Source organism: Pholcus phalangioides, unplaced genomic scaffold (genome assembly GCF_987345545.1).
Source record: "Pholcus phalangioides strain wild (caught in Gottingen) unplaced genomic scaffold, Ppha-v1.0 ptg000022l_1, whole genome shotgun sequence".
Taxonomy (NCBI): Eukaryota; Metazoa; Arthropoda; class Arachnida; order Araneae; family Pholcidae; genus Pholcus; species Pholcus phalangioides.
Window position 1 is genome coordinate 8,643,995 of NW_028301615.1, and position 15,857 is coordinate 8,659,851.

Here is a 15,857-nt window from a genome sequence, read left to right on the forward strand (position 1 = left end):
AAACAGTGTGTGATTGAAGTCTCGCCACAGAGAGCAACAGTCCTACAACGGTAAATCATTCAACCATAACACTTCACTCATAGTTTGTAAAACTGGGGGCAGATTACAGCACTACACATAACAAGCATTACACAGAAACAAACTACGTCAGGTTGCACTACACGTACACGCACATTCCCGCATGTACCGATTCGATGGGGGGTTCCGCGGGGGGGGGGGGGGTGCATGTGCGGTGTAGCAGTAGTTGGTAGGGGCTCGGGGATCCACGATGTTCTTGGGTCAGCCACCTCGTTGGGCAGTTTGCCTGTTGTGGCGTTGTATTTGTATTTGAATTAATGGTAATGAGCTGGAGCACTAGTGAAACTATGGATTGAGAGTCGATTGGTGAAAAACAATTTGGATACTCAAATTCTGTACAAGGCATTACAAGAAACGCACTTAATAATAAATAAAAAAAAAAACCTCACTAATTTCATATTTTGATTCACACCATGACAAATTTAACTGTGTTCTCAACGTAAAGGCAGCGTCAAGGCCCAAATCACCAGACTTGATAAATTCTTGTCAGATAATGGAAGTGTCAGTAAGGTAGTAATTAAATGAAGAAAAAAAAATGACAAAACAATTTTGAAGACTTGAAATTGAAATATGAAGTGTTAAAAGATGACAAATTTGAAGTGCTAAATGTGGAGCTTTGTGAAACTGAAGAAAAACTAGGTATCAAAATCAGTTTGAATCGGGTGAGTATTGGTGAAGTAAAATTGAAACTACTGCTTAACGTAAAGCTACCACTACTACTAAGCCACACATGCAACTAGTCCATATTCCTCTGCGGAACCTCTAACGAATTGATACATGTTGGAATGTGCGTGTACGTGTAGTAAAACTGACATGAAGTTTATTTCTGTGTAATGCTTGTTATGTTAATGCTGCCATCTGCCACCAGTTTTCCTAAGTATTAGTGAAGTGTAATGATTGAATAATTTATTTTTGTAGGTCTGTTCATATCTGTGACGAGACTTTTTAATGGGGAGTTCAGTTTGTATTTGCACCTCGAAGTTGGGAACCAAATTTAAAGTTGCCGGAAATTCCCTTGCTACACTTGCTTCATATTTAGTCATAAATATGAAGAGTGGAGTGTTTAAAGATCAGTTCAATTCTCTGATCATCAAAAATAACCTTTCTGATACACAAAAACTATTATTTACAAGCTGCTTTAAAAGGTGAAGACATGTTCAAAACATTGAGGACAGCTTTGATTCGTTATTCTCTGCACTCATTTTGAAAATAAAAGTGTAATTGTTGATACGCATATGTAGCAACCCTTTTCCAACTATGTTTACTGCCTGCCACACGCTCTTACTGTTCAGTTTGTAAAGGTTATATAAATTGTAAATAAAACATGTAAATAATTAAGAACCGTTGCATTCAACTTGTCAGCTCTCCTACCAAACGACGTTGCGCCTCCAACGCGTTACAGTGGTGACCTTTTCTTGAACATGTGAGATGCAAGTTGCTGTTTCCTTTTCTCGACCACGTTGTTTGTGCTAGGACCGTGAACTTGCATTTTGGGCTACTAGCATTTTACGGTTTCCGATGAAAACAGATGCTGTCATCTCACCTTCTGAAGATGTTGTCAAGAATACGGTAGGCTCTTTTTGAACTTTTCTTCATTTGTGTTGCCAGCACCACGATGTCAACAGCTCAATCCGAATAGATGGAAATCAACCCAGTCGCGATAAAAACGCCTTCTTGGGAAATCACCCGGAATTGTGGTTCAAACAGATAGAATCACAATTTTCGCTCTCCAAAATTAGCACTGACTCGACGAAATTAAACTATGTAATTACTCATTTAGATCAGCAGGAGCTCTCTGTCATTTTGGATATCTTAATGAATCCACCAGCTAAAAATAACTATGATACCCTGGAATAGCGGTTGATATATCAATATGCCGATTCCGAATCTTTTAGGTTAAAGGTTCTTTTGCAAGGCCTAATTTTGGGTGACAAGCGCCTGTCACACTTGCTATTGGAGATGTGCAATTTAGCTGGCAAGCATTTTGATGATAAAATTTTGGAAACCTTGTGGTTGAAACAATTGCCAGTAGCTGTTCAGCAGATATTGGCCGTAAGCACTGACGACTTGCCAAAGCTTGCGGAGATGGCAGATGGTATATTGGACATTACCAAGCCCACGGAAGTCAGTTCAGTCCAGCCGTGTCCAATCGATTGGATGAGATCTGCACTTGCCTATCTAGATTAGAAACTAGACCTCATAGATGGCGTTTTTGTTATCGTTCGCGATCCAGGTCTCGCCGATCTCTCTCAGCAGGACAAAATCTCAAATATCCTAGTACCACGGTCATTTTCTGCACACGAGGGCTAATTAGACAGGGACCTAAAATTTATTGCCGATTCCGAACGGCAGGCTTGTTTTTTATACTCATCGAGAGGTGGGTGCGCTAACCCATCGATGGGAGACTCCCTGCGGCAGCAATTTTTTGCTGCGGTCAGGTCGGCGTTTTTGCTGTACAACTGTGTCAGGAAAGTTTTCTGACAAGAAACTCGCGACACCTAGAACCACTTAACATCCTTTGGTACTTTAGGCGAGTATCTTATCGACCTGGGCTACCGCGCCCTCCTTGTTGATACTGGAGCATCGGTATCTGTGTTACCCGCTGAAAAATCTAAATTATCAAACAAAACCAATTCCTTTCAGTTAACTGCTGCTAATGGCACTCAGATTCCGACATTTGGTACTAAGATACTTAACTTGGACCCCCAAAGCAGAATGTGCCAAAATCTGCGACATACGTCGCAGAACAATTAGTGCTACTGCAGAACAATTTGGAAGAATTTTAAGAAAAAGTGCAAAAATGCACTATTACATGTATGGGGATTTTTACCACAGAACATTTTGTAAGCTGATATCTCGCCGCAGAACAGTACTAAACATTCTGCTTTGGGGACTTGGACTTTGGCTTGCATAAGAATTTTGTTTGGAAATTTGTTGTGGCCTCAATCAGTAAGCCAATCCTAGGCGCTGATTTTCTTAGTCAATACAGCTTTTTGGTTGACATGAACAAATATAGATTAGTTTCACTAGATTCAAAAATGTCCATATCCGGATTCAGGGCAGAAGTACCCTCCACTGGTGTGACATTTGCTATGCATGATACTACTGGTTATCATAAGCTGTTATCCAAATTTCCAGAACTGATTAAGATAAATTTCTCAACCAAGTCAATTAAACATAACATTACTCATTTTATCGAGACCCCTCCTGTATTTGCCAAGGTCATACGTTTGGCAAAGGACAAACTTATTATCGCTAAACGTGAATTCGCTTACATGGAAAGTCAAGGTTGGTGTCTGCCCACCAAAAGCAATTGGGCCAGCTCTTTGCATATGGTTGCGAAAGCAGATGGGAGATTTTGTTGTTGCGGGGACTATCACATGTTAAATGCGAGAACGAAACCCGACCGCTACCCAATTCCACACATGCATGACTTTGCCAATTTTCTCACCGGTAAAACAATATTCAGTACCCTTGACTTGGTTAAAGCATACTACCAGGTTCTGGTACAGCCAGCACATATTGAGAAGATGGCAGTCATAACTTCATTCAGACTATACGAGTTTCTTTACATGCCTTTCGGTTTGTGCAATGCTGGTCAAACACTACAAAGATTCATGAACTCTGTACTTCAGAAATATGACTTTTGTTTTCCTTACTTGGATGATGTACTTATCCCTTCGACGTCTCCAGAGAAACTCCTCGTTTACGTAAGATGCATCTGAGAAATTCTCTGAATTCTCAGTGAGCACGTATCAACCCATTGGAAAAAAGAGTTGAAGCTATCCTGAACTATCCACAACCCCAGACCATTCAAGAGCTGCGCCGATGTCTTGGGATGCTTAATTTTTACAGACGCTTTATTCCAAACAGTGCGAAAAAGCAAATTTTACTCAACGCGTATCTTAAAGATAGCAAAAGGCACGATAAACGTCTCATCTAATGGACTGAAGAATCCCAAATCGTCTTTGAAAATTGCAAGACTGATTTGGCTAATATAACCCTTTTGTCATATCCACAGCAAAATTCTGTGTTGGCACTGATGGTCAATGGATCTGACTATGCGATTGGAGGTGCCCTACAACAACGAGTTGAAAGTGACTGGCAACCCATCGCATTTTTCTCGTGTAAATTGTCAAAATCTGAGCAGAACTAAAGTGCTTTCGACAGAGAACTATTAGCCATATACGCTACTATAAAGCATTTTCTACACCTATTAGAAGGATGTCACTTTATAAATTTTAATGACCATAAACCATTGTCCTATGCCTTCAATCACATCAGTAAGAACAACTCAGCCAGGCAGATATTTGGATTATTGCAGTACTCCACCGAATATTCGTCATATATCTGGTGTTGAAAATGTTGTTGCTGATGCTTTTTCCCGTATCAGTTCGATCAAATTTCCTTCTTCTCTTGATTATAAAGAAATTGCCAAAGCTCAAAAGGGACGATGAAGAGTTGAAACAACTTCACACTTCTACCACCTTAGAGTTCAAACCCATGCTGATCAACAGCAAAATTGAAATTTTATGCGGCATTTCAACTGGAAAGGTTAGACCCTACATTCCTGAACCATTCAGACTTGAAGCATTCAGCACTGTGCACAACTTGAATCATCCTGGCAAACGAGCTACTGAAAACTTGCTCTGCAGTCGTTTTGTTTGGAAAGATATGAAAAAAGACTGAGCAGAATGGTGTAAGACTTGTCTTGCATGCCAAAAATCTTAAATTAGCAAACACACCAAAGCGCCACTTGGAATCCCCGCCACTCGACTTATCCCGTTGCCAAGATCTCTTCCAGCCCAGCTTTCGTGGCAGAGTCTGGAACAAAGTGAGTGCACCTAACAGTCTGAGTATGTAGCTAGCGTTGTGTCTGATATTTCAGTGCTGCCATCTATACTTCAAATTACGAGTGAAGTGTAATGATTGAATATTTGTAATGTTGTAGGCAGGGTTGGCAGGTTTTTGACGCATGTCAGTTTTTGACGGTTTAAACTGTCACGTCAAAAACCCTCCATCAAAAACCTCAAATACTGCTTTTCAACATATAAATTCCCATTGAAAATACGCACATTGATTGCATGTAATGCTTAAAGTGACTATGCTGCAATACATAATGTGTGATTTTAAAATAATCTCCCCCCCCCCCTACATAATTATTTTGGACAATTACATACATTATTACATTGTAAAATATAGAATTTGAGTAGAGCATAGCATAAAACTACGGAAGGATATGTAATGTATTCAAGATAGTTTCAACCTTCTAAAATTTCTTCAACTGTTTATTTATATATGAATATATATATATTTGCATATCAACCTCTGCTCTACTTTTTTTTTTTACAACAGATACGTTTAAAAAGTTCTTTCATGCTTGCTATATATAATGTTGATTTCTGTTATTATATTATCTAGACAATCCCAGATATTTAAAACAATATTCTTATTGTACATAACATTAGAATATATATATCCAGCAATCAAAATACTAAATTATCCTAAAATAATTTTTCCCCTGAAAAATTAATTAGTTCATTATTAGTCAAATTTTTCATTGTTACCACAGTTTCTATTCTTGGGTTACATTTGGTGGTATATTTTTAAATGATAAGTGTTTTTTTTCCCTTCAAAGAGACCTTATAAAAGTAGCCTGAATATACATATTTTTTATATAAAGTATCTTAGTTACTTAAGTTATATTACAATATCAAAATTGCTAATTCTTACCACATTTTCTAACCTTGGGCTATGCATTCTGACGTTCTATTTTTAGAAAATTCATGAATGGGGATTGCATCACAGATCTAAATGTAGTGGTGTATTATCTCACAGGCTTTTGTTTTTCTTTTTCCTTTACCAAGAAGCAGCAACAGTAGTGACTGCATTATCATGCTAGGGGCAGATGGTCTTATAATCCAATAAAGACACCAGCTGCCCTTAGAGGACAAAGACCAGTGTACTAGAGAAAAGTCCAACTTTGCTATTTATTGTTTGAATTGTAAAGTAGTGAGGATTAATATGGAAACCAATTTCAGAAATTTCATTTGATATTTTTTTATGTTTAGTGAAACCAATTTCTAAGAAATCATAAATATTTAGTCTATTATTAGTTTAAAATATAATGAATCGTGGTGGAAGGCCACAGCATATAGCCTGGCAAAATTTTGATAAAGTAGAGAAAAATGGAAAGATATATGCAAAATGCATTAATTGTGGAGTTATGCGATGTAATCGTGTGGACAGGATGAAGAGCCATATAGCTTAGTGTATTGGAAGGGGCAATGATGTTGAACACATACCTGATGAACACATACCTCTCGGGGATCCATGATGTTCTTAAGTCAGCCACCTCGTTGGGCAATTTGCCTGTTGTGGCATTGTATTTGTATTGTATTGTATTGTACAAAAAGCAACTACATCAACATCTACAGAGTCCACTGCTTCACAGCCTATTATTTTGTTGGAATCAACAGAACCTGAAATTTTCACTCAAAAAAAGAAGCAAAAAATTGATGACTTCATTGTGAAATCAAATTCTGCTACAACTAAAAAAATTGATTTATTAGTGGCAAAGTTTTTTTATGCCAATAATATTCCATACAGTGTTGTTGAACATTCAAGTTTCAAAGATCTAGTTTCTGCTTTGCGATCTGGTTATAATACCCCAAGTAGAAAAGCTTTGGCTCAGTCATTGCTGGATGAAGTTACAAGAGAGGTTGAGAAAACTGCAAAAGACAATCTCAGTGGAAAAGCTGTAACTTTAATTGAAGATGGATGGAGCAATATTCATAACGATCCAGTCATAGCTACATGTATATATTCTGAAGGTAAATCCTATTTTCTTGAAACTGTTGAGTGTGGTGCTATTATGAAAAATGCAGATTACCATATGCAAATAATTGACAATTCCATATGTTTGGCCCACGATAAATATTCTTGTGAAGTAAAGGCAGTTGTAACTGATAATGCGAAAGTAATGGAGAAAGCCAGGCAACTTTTGCTTAATGAGATTGACCAAAATTTAATAGCATATGGGTGCTCTTCTCATTGGCTCAACTTACTCTGACAAGATCTAACACCTGAAGCTGTACTCAAACAGGTGGTTAAAATACAAAAATACTTTAGAAACCATCATTTGCCTTCGGGATGGCTTAATGAACATATGGGGTCAATAAAATCCCTAATTACCTGGTGATACTCAATGGAAGAGTACACTTACTTGTCTTGAAACATTTTTACACAAAAGGCCATTTTTTCAGAAAATAGATCATGAAAATGGCATTGACAAAGGAATTGTTATTTTAATCAACAATTATAATTTATGCAAACAGTGTAAAGATCTTTCATTCCAACTCAAGCCAATAAGTGTTGCATTGGATATTCTTCAAATAGATACAGCTACAATAGCTGACTCATGCCGTGTTTGGCTAAGCCTTCTCAAAGAAAGTGCTCTTCAGCCTCATATTGAAAAGATACAAAACAGGATGGACCAGAGTCTGAGACCATTTCATTATTTGGCATATAATTTGCACCCAAAATATAAAGGTGAAGGACTGACTGATGTGCAAAGTGATTTGGCTCGCACATGGGCAACAAAGAAAATTAACGGTTGTCTGCCATTGCTAATTTCATATGAAGCATAAGAAACTCCTTTTCCACCTTCTTATTTCAGTGCAGCAGGAAGAATGACAAACCCTGTGATTTGGTGGAAAGGACTTTCTAAATGTAATGCTTTTTCAGCTGAGCCTGCATCTGAACTCATAAAACTAGCAATGCTTTTGCTGTCCAGTCCCGCCAGCTCAGCCTCCATTGAAAGAGTATTTTCTAACTTTGTATTTGTCCATTCAAAACTTAGAAATCGTTTAGGTGTAGAAAAATGTGCACATCTCCTACTGTATATCTCCCAGTCTTGACATTCAATAGTTGTTTTTTTTATACTTTCACACACACACTGTTAAGCCCAGTTAATCAAGGTTCTACTGTATAGTAGTAACAGATTTATGAAAAATAATCAGCTATATACAGGGTGATTATAATTTAAGTTCCAAAACTATACAATAAGTAGTGATCAGAATAACTTGAAAATTTGCATGGATACTCTTGAAGCAATGGAAGTGTCTTTCGCAAAAGAAAAAAAGTGCAAAATGTGCAAGTAGATGATGCTGTACATGGCCAGCAGTATAATCTATTTTGTCAACCACATCATTTCGGCACTTCCACAGCATCACTGTGTGGATAGAACTTCTGTCAAGATGCACATTGCAATACCAGCAAAGCAGCAGCTGAAGACCCATTTTGACAGGATGCACCTTAACACTTGCAACTTCTGGCTGTGGGGGTACCTCAGAATGTTATAAACAGTGGTCAGATTGCAATCTCAGCACAAGCACATTCCTTATATGTTAGAAGTTCCTCAGGAATATTAATGGGGGGGGGGGGGGGCACGTTTGGTTTAATAAAGCTGAATTGCAAGCACATCCACATTATGACCATGGCATACTCCGATTCTGTTGTTGAATAAGAATTTTTGTGCTTTCAACCTCGTAGCCAGAACACGCGGTGGACAACATATTTAACATTTCTTAAGTAAGTTGTAGTTATTTGTTCAATTACTTCATTTTTTGTGATGTTTCCATGAAGTATGAAATCGTGAAATGCTATAATTAAAGTATCATTCTGCCATGACTGGCTATCGTTTCCATTCTGCGAGCAAATTTCCTACATGTTGGATGATGTCATTAATTTTACATTTTTAAGTATTTTTTCCCCTTTATCAAATAAAATTGCATTTTTTCAGGAATATTCATGTCAATTTTCAAGTCATTCTGACAATCGTTCTTTTTTTAGTGTTTTGAAATCAGAACCTTAGTTATAATCACCCTGTATATCGTAATTCATTGCTAATTAATCTGCATTATTTATGCTTCATTAAATACAGTATATTCACCTAATTTTTATTACTTTTTGCAAAACAGCTTCCTAAATAAGTATATTGAAAGTAACTGGAGAAAAACCTTTATACATTATATGATTAATAAGAACATTAAAAGAATTTTCAAATACACAGTAATCCATTGAGTGAAGCAAAAAATAATTAAATTGCAAAAGTTGGTTTTTGTTAAAATGTAATACAAATACAAATACAACGCCACAACAGGCAAATTGCCCAATGAGGTGGCTGACTTAAGAACATCATGGATCCCTGAGCCATTTTTTGGAGGCCCTACCTACTACTACACCACACATGCACCCCGCCCACGCGGAACCCCCCAACACATCGGTACATGCGGGAATGTGCGTGTACGTGTAGTGAAACCTGACGTGAAGTTTTGTTGTTTCTCTGTAATTCTTGTTATGTGTAGTGCTGCCATCTGCCACTAGTTTTTCTAACTATGAGTGAAGTGTTATGATTGAATGATTTATCGTTGTAGGACTGTTGCTCTCTGTGGCGAGACTTTTTAACGGGGAGATCGGCTCGCATTTGCGCCTTGAAGTTGGGAACCACAGAAAACCAACTTCAGCCGACCACCACTGTGGGGTTCGAACCCGGATCCTCACATCGCAAGTCCGTCACTATAACCACTCGACCACCACAGCGGCAATTGGTTGATTAATTAGCATGGGAATAGTGTTAATTACATTAATAAACATTTTATTTCAGTTAATTATTAGAAGTTTGAATGATTTTTCAGAAATTTCATTGTTCTTAATGTTAATATTATTTAAAACAAAAAAACCCGGTTTTTTGGTTTTTTTACCAACCCTGGCTCCCATTAAAAAAAGAGCTTGTTAACAGCATTGCCATATGCTTAAAAATCACCATAAAACCCTATATACCCAAACGGAACAGTTCCCCAGAGTAACTTTTGTTACTCTGGAGAAGTTCATTTGCCGACTAATGTTTTAGGGGGACTGTTCAAGCTAGATCCCATTTCTGCATGGGCTCCACTGGAGAAGCTGCAAGACACCCAGGCTCTGTCGCAAGAAGCAACGTAAGCACTTCGACCCCCAGGGGGGGGGGGGGGGGGGAGAACCAGGGTATCTCCGGCAAAACCAAAATTTATTGATACGTCAAAGATTACATATTGTGCAAGGAGATCAAAAATTATGTAAATCGAAGAATCAAATTAAGTTAAAGTCAAAGTGCAACGCGGCTACGGATAATAAATTATCATAGAAAGCATGGACTCTACTAATTTAGGGCTTGAAATTTAAACAAAATATCTTTGTTGAAAAAAATCAGTCATTCTTTCCCAAGTTGAGGTCTTCTGTTTACTTTTCCCTGTCCGGGGCCCCTCCACAAAGTCAAAAGTGTTCGAGATTACTTTGTAGTTGTATCAGGAACTACTGGTGAAGAATTAAAACACTAATTTTACATATACATCAAATTTAATTTTAGTGTGCAATAGAGAGTTTCTATTATGAAGAAAAGCTACCTATTCTAACAGTTGCACTGTTAGTCTAAATTAAAAATTGCTAGTATAAATCAAAGTGTACAGTGCATTTCACCACAATAATTTAAGTAATAAGAGATAAAGACAAAAAATTGCTATTATTTTTTCTTTCGCATCGTAAATTTTATTAATATTGTTATTTTGATTCATACTTTAATAAATGTCATATTACTTTAAATTTATACTATTTTCACAACATTACACATTAAAACTGACGGCACTCCGTTTAAGTCGTCACTCTGCTTAAGCCGTCATAATTTTTCGATAACTTGAGGTGACGACTTATCAAGGTTTTACTGTATATATAGTTACATATAATATCCTTGAGAATATTCTCTAGAAGGACTACTTTCATAAATTACTGGGGAATATTCTTATAGAAAATAATAACAATTATTCTTAAGTTATTAATAATAGTCCTTCCAGAGAATATTCTCCTCGATGAGAACATTCTTCAGTTACTGGAATCTTTCCAGAGAGTATTATCAAGAATATATGTAATAACATGTACTATAATAAATAAACTCTATAAATAACTTGAGAATATTGTTATCAAAAATAATTATTCTCAAGTAATTTATAATAGTCCTTTGAGAGAATATTCTCTGGAGAATGTCCGCCTCTCTTCCCGTCAAGATGGGAATATTGAAGTTTGTAGCCCACAGTATTAAAGTTTAAAAGCAAGAAAATGAAACCAACATGGCTGCATTGCATAACTTGCAAAGAAATGTGAGTGATACAGAATTTAAGTGTATGCACATTGAAGAAACAACAGTTCTGTATCTTAGAATGAAGGTGATTATATAATAGCTTCCTTTATCAATTCAACTTTGGTTTAATTTCTTTCGTTTTGAACTTATTTCTGAAAATTTATCTAATTTTAAAATATTTTTTTAAGGTTTTAATCTAAAGGTTTCTAAAATCTCCGTAACCAAAATTTTAAAACCTCTCATCATGACCTGGAGAACTCGAAGTAAAAGTTGCCATTGGGGGTGATTATACCAAAAATTGTTTTGTTGTAAATGTTTCAGGCAATGAAAACTGATTTATATTTCACAATATAAACAAAATTAGTGAAAAATTTAAATTATTTAAAAGAAAAATTAATATTTGATTATTCTGCAATTATCACATCCAGGAGAATATTCTCATTCTCCAAGAATATTCTCTTCCATGGTTTGTACTCTTCCAATGAAAAAAAATTCAATGACTTTTTTTATAAACTAATATTTTTCACATGAATAGGCGCATATTTAATTTCGATTAAAACTTTCAGAGATTACATTTCTACCTACTTTATTTCACATCTAATGAATAAAGGAGGCCACATACACATATATATCGTACAAAACATATGACACATTGAATAACACAGTTTGTGCCTGTAATTTCCTCATTGAAACGTAGCTTAGTCTCTTAAATTAAAAATTTAATTTACGAGTAAATTATTTTAATTCTCGTAATTAAATTAAATTTGCTAAATATTGCAATTAACTTTTCTTTTTAAAGACTAAAAAAAAAGAACTCTTCTAAAGACAGAAAAAGATTAAATTATTTCTTTCATTAATTCTGAATTTATTTCATTAATGCTGAAAAAATTTCTTTCGTTAATTCTGGAATAATTGCTTTCGTCAATTCTGGAATAATTGCTTTCGTCAATTCTGGAATAATTGCTATCGTCAATTCTGGAATTATTGCTTTCGTCAATTCTGGAATTATTGCTTTCGTCAATTCTGGAATTATTGCTTTCGTCAATTCTGGAATTATTGCTTTCGTCAATTTTGGAATTATCTCTCTTATCAATGCTGAAATAGTCTTTCATTAATTCTGGAATTTTATCTTTAATTCTGTAATTTTTTCTTCCATTAATTCTGTAATTTTTTCTTCCATTAATTCTGTAATTTTTTCTTCCATTAATTCTGTAATTTTTTCTTCCATTAATTCTGTAATTTTTTCTTCCATTAATTCTGTAATTTTTTCTTCCATTAATTCTGTAATTTTTTCTTCCATTAATTCTGTAATTTTTTCTTCCATTAATTCTGTAATTTTTTCTTTCATTAATTTTGGAATTCTCTCTCATTAATTTTAGAATCGTATCATCGATACAGAAATTTCTTTCATTTACTGTCTTAAACTCCTTTAAACACTATGGATGCCATTAGAAAATAACGGAGATGTACCAACATTTACAAGGAATGATGTAGACCACTGACGTCATACCAAAGCAGGTACTAGGAAAAAAAACAATCCGACATACACGCGGAAAAAAACCAACCTACAGTATAAAGCCGAGCTCTCGTGAGGGTGAGAGCACGCCGCCGGCGATTTACATATTGTATCGGGCCGAGCGGTTCCACGTGCACAGAGAATAAAAAGAAAAAAACCATTCCAACATAGGTTTTTGGCGCCGCATGAACCGAACGGGATCATTTCGTGTCTACAGAAATGTGTTACATAATCACACTACGCGTTTGTGTATTCCTACCGTGGCGCATCAGCTTACGGCCCTGGCATCAGCTACTCTGTCATCTGCATGCTCCGGTTTGAAGGGAAGCATCGAGCTCTATGAAGGGAAGTGAAAGAAAACAAATATGAAGAGAAGATCGGTAAAATGAGTGACGCACAACGCATTCGACTCCTCCAGAAGCAGTCTGCCAATCACGCCTGGCGTAAAACACTGCCGTGAGGCTTGTTGCGCTCTCTAGGAAAACAGTCGAACTTGTTTTCTTATTATTGGTGAGTGGACGGCGTGTCACGCTGGGCGATTCACTTTGCACGCGGCACAGAAAACCTGCTCCTACCAAAACCCGGCTAAAGAATAATGGGAAAAAACATGCTTTAAATCCAATTATCCAGGGTTATTGGTTGCTAAGGCTTTTTCCCTGTGCTTTGCACTTTTTTTAAGGAAGTCACTTATGGAGTAAAAAAAAAAAGTGGCGAAAACTATTTCGGAAAACACAAATTTTTCAAGGACTCTCACAGAATTCTTAAAAAAAATTTCTGAGCCAGGTCCATCCTGACGATGCTCACGCTGGCTCCGGTGTCAATGACCATCCTGTACAGCAGTCCATCAATCTCGCCTCTTATATGGAGTCTGTGGTCTCCTCCGTGCAGCTGTGAGACGTGGTACACTCGGCATGGCGCATCTTCCGTACCGGTAGCTGTGACTGAGCATACGCTCCACAGGTGACCTTTTCCCTGCCGTTTCCAGGTTCCCAACGACTTGTCTTTCTGGTTCCCACAATCGTTCTTGGCACTCTTCATGAGATATTTCAGCTCTCTGTTGGCAGCAATGGAGGTGTTGACATCTTCTTTCACGGCTGCGCTCGTGGTCTCTGTCTTGATCACGGCAGCGAATGATTTCTTCATCTCTTCGACGATGTCCAACTCAATCTGTCCCACAAATTTTATCAACTGGTTCAGCTGTTCTCGCACCTCATCCATCCTACTTGTCTTCATGACAGTCTTGAATTATCCCACTACTGACACCAAATTGTTCTGGATAATTTTCCACAAGACTGAGATTGCAAAACAAGAAGCGGTTCGACGGACAAACACAGATTTATTTACAGAGCAGCAATTTACACATATTTACAAGCTAACCAGAGAGCTAACAACGTTCAATCACAAATGACTGTTCATCGGATCTCTCTGAGCCTCCCATCTTGTGAGCGACGCACTATTTATAACCCAGACAGAAACTTCGAGAAATAGAACATTCCACAAAATTCTATCTTACAGTTTCCTAGTCGGCGGCGTCACCGTACGGAGGGGCCGAACCAATGTCTGGAGGGGCGGGACTTTCTGGAATTTTCTCACCAATCCGATGAACCGAAACCAGCATCAACCGATTTCGATATTTCTGAGAGCCATCGAACAAATTGTGCCATCTACCGCCTACAGATCGTAACAATATAATCAAACCCTCATGGAAGGAGTCAGGTCCTTGTTGCTTCAAGGAAAATTACCGAAAAACATGTGGGCTGAATTAGTAAATACACAGAACTATTTACGAAATAGATTCCCGCTTAAAATTTTGAAAGGGAAAGCACCCTTGAACGTTTTCAGTGGCAGAAAAATTTTCCGTCAGACATTTGAAAGTCATAGGAAGTTTGGGCTTACGTCTTCATTCCTAAAAGGTATCAAGACAAGCTAGATAGCAAAGCGGAAAAGGGAGTGTTGGTTGGCTATGCAATAAAAACAAAAGGATATAGAGTTTGGATTTCAAAAACTGACAAGGTTATTGAGACGAAACATGTAAAAATTCAATGAATTTACTATGGGAACAGAAATTCATAGACAGTCTCAAAAATGTCACGAAAATCCTTTGATCAACTTTCATAATAATTCAGATGTAGAAATGGGAGATTCTGAAAAGAACATAGAAAATCAGAAAATGCGATGTGATGAAAACGTGAAATGGAAAAGGGTTGTAAAAACAAGAAAAAAGAGTGATACAGCAGGCAGAAAGGATGTCTATTAATATCCTGAAGAAAATATATATAGATTAGCTGGGATATCTGAAGAATTAAGTCTATGAATCAATAGGGCCACATAGAGAGTAAATAGTGTCGGACTAAGGGTTTCTTCCTCGAAAACACCTTTCGTTACTGGGATGCTAGGAGTTAAACCATTAAATGTCTTGACCCTGATATTATATAGCTCCCGTATACATGCATTTCAATATATTAACAAATTTTCTGCTGAGACCTAGGTCTTGCAATACTCTCCATAGTATTTGGTGATTAATAGAATCAAATGCAGCCCTGAAATCAATATATGGTATGTACAATCTACCACCGGGTTTTGATAATTTGCATTGGATAATGTTATGCAAAATGAAAATTTGATCCGTAGAGGAATATCCTTTACGGAAACCTGCCTGTTCTTCAGGAATTATATTTCGGGTATTTAGCCACATCATAAGACGTTTTTTCAAAATCTTAGTGGAAAGTTTTAGGAAATTTGAGACAAGCGCAATTCCTCTGTAGTGAGATTGATCTCGAACGTCACCTTTTTTAAAAATCGGGTAAATAATTATTTCCAAACAGGAGCTGGGTATAGTTTGATTGTTTATCATAGCATTGTACCCTGAGAGTAAAACAGAAAGAGCATAGGTATTTAAATTTTGAAAAAATTCATTCAAAAGTAAATCTACTCCGGGGAACTTATTTTTTCTATGACTTAATAGCATCGTTTAATTCTTGCAAATGGATTTCATTGTCTAAAATAAACTCCTATATCTCACTGATTTCAGGTGTAATCAGAGTGGGGGCAGTGAGACTAGAGGTGAATTGTTTAGAAAAATGATTAAACCAA

The 15,857-nt window shown here is 36.7% G+C and overlaps 1 protein-coding gene across 2 annotated transcripts in view; it reads right to left on the reverse strand.

Moving 5' to 3' along the window:
* eIF2gamma (eukaryotic translation initiation factor 2 subunit gamma) overlaps nucleotides 1-15,857 on the reverse strand; it is a 281,173-nt gene that overhangs the window by 226,068 nt on the left and 39,248 nt on the right. The window lies entirely within an intron of this gene.